Source organism: Globicephala melas, chromosome 7 (assembly GCF_963455315.2).
Source record: "Globicephala melas chromosome 7, mGloMel1.2, whole genome shotgun sequence".
NCBI lineage: Eukaryota > Metazoa > Chordata > Mammalia > Artiodactyla > Delphinidae > Globicephala > Globicephala melas.
The window spans coordinates 7,864,172-7,878,445 of NC_083320.1; the positions used below are offsets into that span (position 1 = coordinate 7,864,172).

Consider the following 14,274-nt stretch of genomic DNA (forward strand, 5'->3'; position numbering starts at 1 on the left):
CTTGGGATCACTTCTCTGCAATCCCAGGGTGTGCTATGTTTTCCACGTTTATTTGGCCACAAAATCCTTTACAGCAGGTTCCACGTAATATACACTGGGAACGGGACATTTACTTCCTGTCCAGCTGTCCAACTCATGCCCTACCCTCTCAATCAGTCTTTCCCAACCATACCAGAACAAAGTAATACCTCCCTTGTAAAGTACTGAACAATTACATCGTTCAGCATGCTAAGTGTTTAAGATCCTAGAATGTAAGCACCAAGAGCGTGGGGCCTTGTCTGTCTGGTTTACCACTGTATCCCAGTACCTAGTAGGGCTGGCACATAGAGGGCACCCAGGAAATGTTCACTGAATGAAGTAATTAAAAGAGATGCCCTGGGCTTCCCTGGTGGCGCAGTGGTTGAGAGTCCACCTGCCGATGCAGAGGACACGGGTTCGTGCCCCAGTCCAGGAAGATCTCACATGCCACGGAGCGGCTGGGCCCGTGAGCCATGGCCGCTGAGCCTGCGCGTCCGGAACCTGTGCTCCACAACGGGAGAGGCCACAACAGTGAGAGGCCCGCGTACCGCGAAAAAAAAAAAAAAAAGGGATGCCCTTAGCCAATATTTTACAATAAATATAAATGAAGAATAACTTTTAAAAAACTGTGAATCACTATGTTGTACAACTGAACCTTACAGAATACTGTATATCAACTATACCTCAAGAAAAAGATGCCCTGTCACTCCTCGACAATCATAAATTATTGACGAGCAAGAACTATGTCTTATGCCTATTTCTACACAGTGCCTTACAAAGCAGACCCTGAATGAATGTTCTTGATGACAGGATGGTAATTTACAATGGCTAATGTCACAGTGGGAATTAAAAAGAGTTTGGCAATAAACTTTGACACTGATGAAAACGAATGAAAAGCCTATGTAGTGTTTCTCAACTCAAATTTTAAAAGGTAATGATAATAATCTTCAAAATACTAAAACATTTCCCCATATTCCAGAATTTAAGAAAACCCTTGAAGACAACTGAACTTTCTTTCCCCTGCTTATGACATTCTTTTTAAATTCATTTAATACTCCAGAATCTTGATGTCTACTATAAGATTTATCTGAATTCTGGAGTTTAATATTTTCACATCTTGATAACACACAGGAGTACATCAGGAAAGGCAGGAAGTACATTAAGGATATTGCTAGGGTGGATCTAAGTATCATCTCCCTGCCTAATAAAGACAGAATCATCTTAATGTCACTGAAGTACCAGAGTTCTGATCACAAATAACACAACAATAAATGTAAGATTTGCTTTAAGGCAGCAGCATACAAAACCAAAATTGAAAAAGATCATCCAGGGTCTTCTCAAATATAAGCTCTGCTATCAAATAAGGCCCCAAAATGTTATGAGGTGGAAGCTGCCTCATTTTTCAGCAAATAGCTTCATTTCTCATGTTTACTTTGTACAGAATTATATTATAAATTCAATCATGTTTCTCTTCCATATTTTATTATTATGATTAAAGTCATTTACAGAATTTCTAAACTGGAACAAATAAGATTACTTCTTATGCTTTAAAGACTTTCATACCAATTGGCACTTTCAAACCCCTGAAATGTATTCTATCTTCTCTTTTGGGGATAAACATACAGACCTTGGAGACAAATTCCAGACAAAGTAGCAAAAGGCTCGGGTCAAACACAAATACCTTTAGAAATAAGAAGAAATCTTTCCTCATCCTGTGCGGGAAGGAACAGACAGAGAAACTTTTGGAATCTAAAAGAATAGGGACTAAATAAAAACTTCACTTTTTAAAACAGAAATCAGAATCTAAAGAAGCACAAGAAGGCACCCAATTGGTATCAGAATTCATGCTCAGTTCTAAATAGCAAAGGAAAGTGTCTCATAAACAAAAGGTTTTATTTTCATAATGTGAGTGGTCACCCTGGAATATCTCTGCCATCAGTAAACTTGGGCAATAATAGGATAAAAGAATATTCTCTCTCCTGAAGAAATTCAGGGCAGTATTTCAGCAGCACTGAAAAAGCTGCTCACAAGGTACTGGAAATTGCAACATGCCTTTCATTAACTCCTAGTCCGTGCTATCAAATAAAAGTCTAAGACCTTATCACTTTTCCTCATTACTTTTGGGTAGACTTTTTTTATCTTTTTATTTTATAAATTTAAAAACAATCACAAAGTAGAAAGAATGATGTAATGAATGTATGCTAATCACTGAAATTCAATAATTACCAGTTAATACCCAATGTTATTTCACCTACTCCTATACACACACACAGCACTTCACCTTCCACAAATACACATACACGTACTAAACTATACTGAAGCGTGTGAGAAGGCTTTTAATTTCCCTTTTAAAAACTCTTAAATTACAAGTCATAAATGGTAAAATATTTTACTCAGTGAAAACTACTGTTATCACTTAAGGCCTTTACTTACATAAAGCATAAATTTTATGGAGCAAGGTTATCATACAGATTTCGTGCAAATTTCATGCTGTGATACAGAAGCAACGATTTAATAATAGAGCTGAAAAATAACTCATCCACCAGCTATATGCATAATTTGAATGGTAATCAAAGCCTTCATCTATCCACATACACTAATCTCAAAATCAGTAAGACAAAGGAAAAAAGTTGCAAAGCTTATCCACATGGCCAATTTTACCATGGCAATTTGGAAAAATATGTGACTTTCACAATCTATAATCAACTGGACAAAATGACTAAAATATACAAGAATTGAAAGCAGTTTTCCCTAAGTTATTTCAAATGTCAGTTTCCATGAAAACTATTTTTTTTTCTACTTTAAACAAAAGATTAATATCAACCTGGCTTCTGTTAGGTTTTTTTTTTTTTTAATGTCACTTATATCTTACTTTTCTCTTGGGAAGGTGTTGCTACACCAATGCCTACTCTCAGGGCTGCAGCTACAAACATCTGGAATTTACTACCTACAGACTCAGCCCCAAGCAAGACAGGGCCTCGCTAAGGACCATGTTCCTGCCTACAACACAAGGTCCCCATGGCATCTTGCAGGACACTCCAGAGGAAGACATACAAAGTCACAAGCAGTTGTACTGTTCCCTCAAAGTCACAGAGAAGAATTCTAGCATTATTCAAGGCAACTGGAGGAATGCCAGACACAAAATTCTAAACAGCAAAATGACTAAGACTAAATTCAGACCACAGATAGAAAGACGAGGAAACTTTAATGACCCCCTAAGCCAATCTGCGGATTTGGGATCTGGTCTGTCAGCTAAGCACCCTGTACAGGGAGACCTGACAGAGGCCCTACAAAGACAAACTGATGCTGGTCCTCCTTTCTATAGTGAAATTATGTTCCATGTTCACACCATTCAACGTGAGTGAGCTTGAAAGATGACTCTAGGGTTTGCAGCCTTTTCAAAATTCTGTATTTCCCAAATAAAAACCTCTACCACCCATAAGGGCATCACCATGGATTTAATAATTAATAACTTCAGGTAGTTAGTAGAGAAATAGGACAATCCAAGAAAAACAAATAACCAAAATAAATCCAAAAATATTAAAATGCAACTAAGACAGACCTGTGGCACTTCTTTCCTTGCTGCTTCAAAAAGAGAACTCAAAACAGCAGCCCTGGAATCCTTACTTCTCGGGAGACAAAACAAACCTAAAGTCTACTGGTCCCAGGGAAATAAGCTGGGCCTCCACTTCCACTCCAGAGCTCCAGTTTCCCAGTGTTGACGCAAGCCTTCCAAGTGGAGGAGGAAAGCATGGGACATCAGCTCCACAGCAACGTTAAGAACCTTGGGATTACTTTAAAATTGCAGGCTGTAAGAGTTCACCTTGTCATTTATGGGAAGCTATATCACTAAGACCTTGCTACTTCCAGATGCACATAAAATATAAAACCTATATTCATACAGGGCCTTTGTGCACGTTTCATAATCCAGATGTGAGGAAATCCAAAGTTACGATTCCCACAGCAACTGTAATCTTGGCAAACCTACACACATGTATTCTGTGTTACTTCACATGGTAGTGACCTTAAAAGAAACTTGAAAAGAAAAAAGCACATTTTAATCTCTGCAACGAATTACAAAGAAAAACTCCCAGACATATCAGAGATCAGAAAATTGCCTTCCTTCAGGGATAGTGGAGCTCTTTTTTTGAAACAAGTAACAAAGACTAGACCAAGCACTGAAGAATATGCTGGAACAATTCTTACCTGGCCTGAGGACAAGGGCCAGAAAACTTAACAGTGTTTCCTCTAAACTCTCACTTCTAATTTGCGAAGACAACCAGCTGTTTGATGTTTAAAAGTTCATTTCAAATATTTAATACTTTCAAAAAGTACCTTAAATGCTAATCAGATGCAGAATAGGCTCAATTTTAGTTCCCACTTGAAGCAACAGACGAAACATTTGAAGCTATTACTAAATAGATCATCTACTGTAAAACAAGTCAAATAATATGTGCTTATGTCAGTTAATATAGAAAATGGTTTCCCCGGTTCTTAATTTAAGGTTAAAATGCCAGTTTTCTGGAGGGCCAAGTGCCACTACAATAGGCTAAAAGGTTAATGGAAGACAGCAGAGCTTAGTGGTTAAGAGGCTTCTGAAGCCAAAATGCCCAGGTTTGAATCCTGTTCTACCACTTAAAAGTTGTGGCTTTGGGCAAGTTATTTAACATCTCTGTGCCTCAGTTTCACCATCTAAAAGAGGCAATACTAAAACCTACCATGTAGAGAGCTGTCTTTAGTACTACATGAGGTAGTACATGCAGAGTTCTCAAAGCAGTGCCTGGCAGATAGTAAGCACTCGATACGCAGTCGCTATTATTAATGTAAGGTCATTTATTTACCTTGGCAGCAATCTTTATTTATTTGATAAACCAGTACCCACACAAAAAGATTTAAAAAACTAAAAATAATTTTAATACCATAATGGAACTTTAACCAGTCTCTTTAGCACAACAATAATAAATGACCTTCCCTCCTCTTGCCTCCTTCCTCTACCCCTCTTGTAACTAAAGAAAAAGTCCAAACTCCTTAGCCAAACATTCAAGTTGCTTCATAATCTGTTGGCCCATACTGGCTCACCATCTTGCACAGTCCTCTAAGAACCTTCTGCTTCAACCAGTTTTCTCACAGTCCTCTAAATACACCTTGTACTCATTCAACAAGCATCTGAGAATCTACGGTGCCAAACAGCGTGCTAACACTACATGCAAAAATTAATACACAGTCTCTGCCCTTAAAGAGATCAAGAATATATACTAGAAAAAGAGATATGCAAAAAATAGTTTCAATAGAATATAACTACAGTCACAAAAGAGCAAAGGTAAGGTAGCTGCACGGAGAGGAGTTGATAAATTCTGTTGGTGAAGAAGTCCCCTCCGGGAGGGCTTCACAGAAAAAGGCTGTGAGAAATGCTCAAGGGTAAAGAGGAATGCACCAGGCGGAGCAGAGGTCAGAGGGCACACTCTGGAGAGCAAACGGTGAAAAATACGGGCAAAGAAATTCTGGGGAATGACTTGCAGCTGGACTGCTGGGGAGTGGACCAAAACTAGAAGCTAGAAAACAAGGATAGGCAAGCAGACTCTTGTACCCAAATCAGAAGCTCTGGGTAAGGCTTCACCCTGGGACCACCAAAACGTTCTGAACAGGGGCCTAACATGATCCGATTTACAATTTAGTGTCACCACTGCAGCTGTAGTTCACGGGCTGACTTAGAGACACTGGAGACTGAGAAACCTGTTAAGACAGCTGGAAGGGTCCAGGCAGTGGTAGGGATGGAAAAAAAGGAAGCAGATTCAAAATGTAAATTAAGAACAGAGGGCGTAAGTAGAGGGGAAATTCTAGTAAGACTCAGAGATTTCTAGCTTGAATAAATGGATGAATGGTGACAACGCTTAGGCAGCAAAAAGAATACAGGACCACAAATGCAGAGCCTGAATCTTTATCCTAAGAATAATGGAAAGCAGGGCAGAGACAAAACCTAAGAAGAGGTAAAAACCTACACAGACCTTTAACCAGAAAAGAAACTGGAAAATGCTGCCAAAGATCCACAAGCTCTCCCCAGAATGCACGGGGCTCAGAGCGGTTTAGAGACAGGTAAACTCAATGTTATTTAAACTGCTGGGGGGAGGGGAGGGGGTTTTAAAAAAACTTTCCGATTCATGCTAAGGCTAAATAATAACACTGATACCAAATCTGACAAAGACAGGACATATAAACACACACGCACTCTTTCACACACAGAATTACAGAAGAATTTTTGTTGCGAACATAAATGCAAAACCCAAAATAAGACAAAAAATAAAAAATTCATCCAACATTAAATTTTAAAAATTATATTCCATGAATGCATGGTAGAGAATGTTTACTCTAACATTATGAAATCTGTTAACATATTCACTATATAGTAAATTAACACAATGGAACCAAACTGTCATCAGGCTAGAAGCCAAAAGGCATGGATCAAGTCCAACACCTATTTCATTTTCTTTCTACTTGCAGCAAGGATTACTATCAAACTCCACTCACTGGGCCAGTCACCCTTGCCACTCATGCAGCACACAACCTACACCTGTGAGTTCATTGGCCAGCCAGTGGCCTCAACTCTAAGCCCTAACGATGTGCACCCAACTCCTATTCGTAATTAAGACTTCTTAGTAAACTAGGACTAAAAAGAAATTTTTCTAACGTGATAAGATATATTTCTCAAGGAAACAACACCTCTTATGTAGTATTCAGGCCAAGAATAATATACATAACTTGAATCTAATCATAAGGAAACATCAGACAAACTAAATGAGGAACATCCTGTTAAAAACAAAACAAAACTGTCTTCTTCAAAAAATACCAATGTCATATAGACAAAAAAGGCTAAAGAGCTGTTCTAGATTGAAGGAGATAGAAGAAACATGACAACTAAATACCATGTGGGATCCTACACCAGATCCTGTCCTAGAGGGGGAAAGATGCTAAAAGACATTACTGGATCAACTGACAACTTGTAATAGATGGCAGATATGATCAAAGTTGTATAAATGTCAAATTAACTAAGTTGATAACTTTTCTTTAGGTGTGTAAAAATATCCTTATTCTTGAAAAATACTCACTGAAGAATTTAGGGGTAATCAGGTATGCAATTTACTCTCAAGAAGCTCAAAAAAACCGTTATTTTATATTTGTGTGTGTGTGGAGGATGAGAGGGAGGGAGGGTGAGTGATCACAAAAAATAAAGAAAATGGGACAAAATGTTAGCAATGGGTGAATCTAAGCAAAGGGTATATGCACTCTTGGGCATTTATCCCAGAGAAATGAAAACCTACATTCACATAAAAACTTCCACATGAATGTTTATAGCAACTTTATTCGTAATAGCCAAAAACAACCCAGGTGTCCTTCAATAGATGAATGGTTAACCAAGCTAAGGTACTTCCATGCCATGGTACTACTCAGCAGTAAAAAGGAACAAACTATTGATACATGCAACAACCTGGAGAAATCACACGGGAACTATGTTGAGTGAAAAAAGTCAGTCTCAAAGGTATGTACTACATACCTCATTCCATATATAAAGCATTCCTGAAATGACAAATTAGACAGAGTTTAGAGGTTGCCAGCGGTTAGGGAGGCAGAGAGTGAGGGAGATGGCTATGGCCGTGAAAGTGTAGCACGAGAGGTCCTTGTGAAGGAAATATTCTGTATCTTGACTGTGGTGGTCAATTTACAGATGTAACAGAATGAAATACACACACATACACAGAGTACAAGTAAAACTGGTAAAATCGGAATAAGATGGGTAAATTGTATTGATATCAATTTCCTAGTTGTGATATTATACTATAGCTGTCCAAGAGGAAACCAGATGAAGTGTACACAGGATCTCTCTGTATTATTTCTTACAACTGCATGTGATTCTACCAAGTAAAGTTTAAAAAGGAAAAAAGTTAAAAGATAGCCACAGAAAATAACTTATGGATAATGACAAAGCACTAGAGGCACTCCCAGAACAGGAAAAGGCTGCCAGCTATAACAGTTAAATTATTTACCATTCATTCAATATTGTTCTAAAGAAGCTAGTTGTTGCTATATAACAAAAAAGGTAATATAAATATTAGAAAAGAGACAAAATGATCAATTATAAATGTAATTACTGTCTACCTAGAAAATCCAATACAATCAAGTGATAAAGCATTACAATATGACTTCAGTAGTGTCCAAATACAACGCAGATGGTTTTATCTGGAACCAACTTACGATGGTTCAACTTAGGATTTTTCAACTTTACGATGGTGTGAAAACGATATACATTCAGTAGAAACTGTACTTCAATTTTTGAATTTTGATCTTTTGTCAGGCTAGCAATATGTGGTAGATACTGTCTTGTGATGCTGAATAGTGGCAGTGAGCCACAGTTCCCAGTCACCCACACCCTTACAAGCGTGAACAACTGATACACTTACAACCATTCTAGACCCAGACAACCCTTCTGTTCTTCACTTTCAGTACAGTATTCAATAAATTACATGAGCTATTCAACATTTTACTATAGAACAGACCTTGTGTTAGATGATTTTGCCCCACTGCGGGGTAATGTAAGTGTTCTGAACACATTTAAGGTAGGCAAGGCTACGCTATGATGTTCAGTAGGTTAGGTGTATTAAACACGTTTCCAACTTGGCTGAAGAGTTTACTGAGAAGTCGCCCCATCAAGGAAGATCTGTATATAAAGTTAATAGCCTTTTTATTATATTCCACTAATAATCAGTTAGAAAACTTTGTATAAAAAAGAATTTTGTTTTTAAATTCTTTACATAAGTCATTTGCAATTATTTTTTAATATTTAAAAATTTTTTCCCAGGAATATAGTGACTATATGTCTCTAATAAGTTTCTCTAAAACAACATATTCTCCAGTTCTCCCCCATTAAATACAATATTTAATCTTCTCTGATTTGCTGTTTCTCAGTATCCAGTCTACCTTTCACTTTAGAAGCCAAACTTGATTCAAAAATATTTTCCAATCCCCCAAGACCTTAAATACTTTGAACAAGCCTAAGCCAGCTGTAAAGGATGAGGATCTAAGGTTTCTTCCAGCTCTGAATCTCCATCTTGTCAGGAGCTAGAATCCCTTTAATCAGCTCTAGGAGACTAAATGGGCATTCTTCTGCAGACCTCAGGAGCATCTCTCATCTTCATGAGGTTTCTCTTGGAACATGAATTCCAAGTTCGCAGTCAGTGAAGCTCATTCTAGAGCAAAACCACATTTACTCCATTCATTCTAGTCAGGGCCTCTCACATTAGCCCCCATTTCAAACTAGAGCTGCTTCTAAACCACTATCAGCCCAATCCATTTCCTTCATGTGGATCTGCTGTGCAGTGCATCCTACATAAAAGCCAAGACAGTTTCTCACTCCTCATGCAGAAATACTTCTAAGTTCCAGGTCTCCCAGGATAACAAGAAATATCCTCAGTTAAGAAGCAAAGATACAAAAAAATAAATTATTTTCATAGTTCTTGAAGAGCACGGAACCTATTATACCAGAGTAGGAAAGAATGGCATACACTTTTAAGAAAAGGAAGAATTTCTTTTACCTATATTTTTAATATAAATTAAACTCTCTTGTTATCATTCCAGGGACAGCAGGGGATGAAATTCTCAAGTGAAATATGGCACTGGCCTACACCATCTTAAAAATGCCAACAGTCTAGCAATGAGCCATCTCTTTAACTGTCTTTGCCTCTCAAAGTATAACAAATGAAACCTCTATTTAGACACACCACATTCATAACAACAATTTTCTTTAGAAAGTAGGATTACTAAGGATTCTCACTTTAAGGCATACATTTTAGTAACGTTTGATTTTTTGTTTCTTACAAGAGTATAAATTACATTTCTCAAACAATATTATATATACATATATATGTACACATATATTTTAACTCTATTCACTAGTAATAAAAAGCATCTATTTAGACTTATCAATTAAAAATAATTATGCTTTTTCATAAATCAAGTTGGTTCAATAGTTTAAGAGGTTTTCAATATTTACAGATAATATAATTGTCTGTCTAGAAAATCTCAAAGGTTATACTCACAAATTATTAAGAGTAATGATTTCATCAAGAATGTCAGAAAGGGCAGATTCAACATCAACAAAGAAATTATCGATAACATTCCTATATGCCCACAATAATTAATTTGAAAACATGAGAGGAAAAATATCAATTCTTAGCAATAACCAAAATCACAAAATGTCTGGGGACAAAATTAATAACACTGATATAAGACCTAATTTAAATTCAAACATCATTATTTTTAAAATTATAAAAGACCTAAACAAATAAACAAACACTGCTCTTGACAAGAAAGACTCAATATTACAAAGCTATTGGCTGCAAATTAGTCAAAAAATTCAATGTAACCACAATTAAATTCCAATCACAACTTTTTTATAGAAACTAAGAAGCTCATCTTAAAAATCAAATAGAAAAAAAATGGGCAAAGGCTGTGAACAGACATTTTTCCAAAGAAGATATATTAATGGCCAAGAAGTTCATGAAAAAGATGCCCAACGTCATTAGCCATCAAGGAAATGCAAATCAAAACCATGAAGGGACTTCCCTGGTGGTCCAATGGTTAAGACTCCACGCTCCCACCGCAGAGGGCCCGGGTTACATCCCTGGTCAGGGAACTAGATCCCGTATGCCACAACTAAAAGATCCCACATGCAGCAAAGAAGTCCTGTGTGCCGTGACTAAGACTGTGCGCAACCAAATAAATATTTTAAAAAAAGAAAACACACACAATGAGGTTCCATTTACACTCAAAAGGATGTCTACACCAAAACAAAACCCAGAAAATAACAAGTATCGGCAAGGATGTAGAGAAACTGGAACCCTCATATGTAGCTGACAGAAATGTAAAATGGTTCAACCACTGTGGAAAAGAGCCTGGCAATTCCTCAAAAAGTTAAACATAGAATTACCACATGACCCAGCAATTCCCCTTCTGGGTATATACCCAAAAGAGTTGAAAATAGTTACTCAAATAAATAAATGTACACACATGTTCAAAGCAGCACTATTCACAACAGCCAAAAGGTGGAAACAACTCAAATGCCCATCAACAGATTAATGGATAAACAAATTGTGGCATATACATACAATAGAATATTATTCAGCCACAAAAAGAAGTAATACATGCTACAATATGGATGAACCTCAAAAACATTATGCTAAGTGAAAGAAGCCAGACAGACACAAGGTCATGTATGATTCCATGTACTATATATGTAATATCCAGAGTAGGTTAAATCCATAGGAACAGAACACAGATTGGTGACTCCCAGAAAACAGGGAAAGGGAAGAATAGCAAGCAACTACTTAATGGGTACAGGGTTTTCTTTTGGGGTGATGAAAATGTTTTGGAACTAGACAGAGGTGATGGTTGTACAATACTGTGAATATATGAAATGCCACTGTATCCCTTTAAAATGGTTAATTTTATGTTATGTGAATTTCACACCAATAAAAAATAATTTCAAAAATCAAATGGAAGAAAAAAATGTACACAATGGATGAAAAGTATTTGCAAAGGAAGAGTAACAAGAAAAGATTTACTCTCTCAGATTTGAAGACATACTATGAAGTAATGGTAATTAAAACAGTATGATATTATTATAGTTGAAATAGGCAAAAACATCATAGAAGAAAACTGAGTCTAAAAATGGACCCTTAGGAAATTCTAAAAAAGGTATTTCAAATTAGTGGGAGAAAGACCACTCAAATGATAATAGGACATCTGGCTATCTGCTTAGAGAAAAGCAAAGTTAGATCCTTAATGCTATACATAAAAAATAGACTACAGTTGGCTTAAAGTGCTAAATGTTGGAAGTAAAATTATAAACATATTAAAAGAAAATATAGGAGAAAACTGCTCAAAATCTAGGGGTAAAAAAAGGCTTCTTAGTTAAGACATAAAACACAGAAACCATAAAGAGACTCAAATTTTAAAAATTAAAAGCTTCTGTAAACCAAAAGAAACCATAAAGACAAAGCACCAGACTAGAAGAAAATATCTGCAACATTTAAGACTTCTAAGATTTATATACAGAATATGTAAAGAGCTACAAATCAATATGAAAGAAGCAACCCAACTAAAACAAAACAAAACAAACAATAATAACAACAACAAAAAAAAAAAACAGGCAAAAGATAAGAACAGTCACAAAAAGAAATATTCAAATGTAACTGGTCTGTGTTTGGCCCAGGCATGGGTATTCTTAAATCTCGTCAGGTGATTCTTCTCTGCAGTCAGGGTAAAGAACCACCAAGCCACCTAGTTGGAGAATGGGGCGTGTCCAGGCTGCCCAAGGTGAAGTATAAGGGGAAAGGCAGGAAAAATAAACCACCACCTTAAAGGGCTCCTGCCCACTCACAAAGGAAGGCCCTGAGAGTACATTAAATGCCTAAAGGAGAATGGTTTATTTTTATCCAGTCAGAGAGCATTACCATTTTTATTTCTACAAGGTAGAAACATATGAATCACATTCTTTATAAAACTAACGAGGAAAATTATTACATAAATTTACACTAAGTGAAAGCAGCCCAGGATTAAATACTTGCAAAAATATGACCAAAGCAGACACATATAATGTTATAGAGAGAAGCAAATCACTGAAAAATATCTGCATTGTGATTTCGTTTTATAAATTTCAAAAACATGCAAAATTAAACAACAGTTTAAGGATACAAACTATATGGTTCAAGTACGAAGAAAATACAAAATTCAGTTTACCTCTGAAATGGGAAGGAAGAGGTGGGATAAGGAACAGGAACATAGAGATCTTCAATTTTTTTCTTAAACCGGTGGTTAGGTACATGGGTATTCACTGTCCTAGTGTTCTGTATACCTTACACATATTTTACATACATTACTTTGTAACTTCTCAGTATTTAATAAAAAACTACCATTTAAAAACAAACAAGACCATACAAAAATGCATGTAAATACATATATAGTCTTTTAATTCTAGATTCAGTATTTGCCACTGAAAATCTGCTTGGTTCTATAGTGTCCTAACGAGTCACCTGCTAGGAGTGAGCAAATGCTTGATTTTCATCTTTTCTTCTGAAGTTGCATTAACAAGGAATTTCATGGGGGTAGGGAGGGTTTACAGCAAAAGGCATGTGCTCTTTGATTAAACTCACTGAGAACCACGAGCAATCACTTCAGGGAGCTCCAGCAAAGAGGGCACTTCTCGAACTAAAGAGTAATAAGGTTTGCAGAAGATAATTAAAAGCACTACAAGAGGAATGATGTGATTTGAACAATAAGATATTTTTCCATTAATTATTTTTTACCCAACTGAAATTCAATGAAACCCTGGATGAATCCTCAGCTCTCAATTCCTCTGAGATACAAAGATCAGAGTGAGTCCAGTTGAGCACTTGAAGTGTCAGGGCCAATTCTGCATGTGGTGGGCAGCTGCGAGTTCAAGGACAGTGCCACATGTACTCCTCCCTACCAGCCAGAAGTAAAAAAGTTCCAGAGAAACAGGCCTGGGCTCTGCCCACAACACTATCATCTGAGCATTCCTTTCATTAGAACAATACAAGATTACACAATGACCCTTAAGTTGAAGCAGGATTCTGGATGCCTGAGAAAGTGGGATACTCTTAGGGTATGGTAAGCTGACTGCTGAGACAATCAATAAATGAATTAGCATAAAGTATGCTGACTTCTTTGGAAGGAATTTTATGAACACAAGATTTAAGACTTCTTATACAATAAACAATGCAATCACAAGTACTAATAAAGAAGAACTAAGGGTGCTATAGTAAGAAAAGCTATAAATGAATTATGTGCAAGACTGTACTAAGGAATGTAGGGAAATTTTAAAAGACTCCATCTCTGTGTCAGAGGCATGCAGCAGTTGAAAAGACAAGATATATTAAAAAAACTTGTGATAAAGCCAGACATCAAAAACACTCCACAATTCAGTCTAATCTAACCTCCCTAGTTGTCTGCTTTCCATATTCACACCCAATTCAGCTAAACACATGCCTCACTCTTCCAAATCTCACATACTGCAATACGCTCTTCTCTCCGCAAATGCTTCGCCCTCCTTAGAGTATCATGCAAAATCTCACTTGTCCTTCAAGGCTCATCCCTAATGCTTCCTGCATCCTTGGAAGTCTTTTATAACCTACACACTCCCTTGTGATCTTTCATAATCCTTCTCTATTATGGTGCCATCCCTAC

At 36.8% G+C, this 14,274-nt stretch overlaps 1 protein-coding gene and 1 pseudogene across 2 annotated transcripts in view; both read right to left on the reverse strand.

Annotated features, from left to right (window-relative positions):
• Positions 1-14,274, reverse strand: part of DIS3L2 (DIS3 like 3'-5' exoribonuclease 2) — a 373,784-nt gene that overhangs the window by 347,991 nt on the left and 11,519 nt on the right. The window lies entirely within an intron of this gene.
• Positions 6,509-6,642, reverse strand: LOC115852971 (small nucleolar RNA SNORA62/SNORA6 family; annotated as a pseudogene).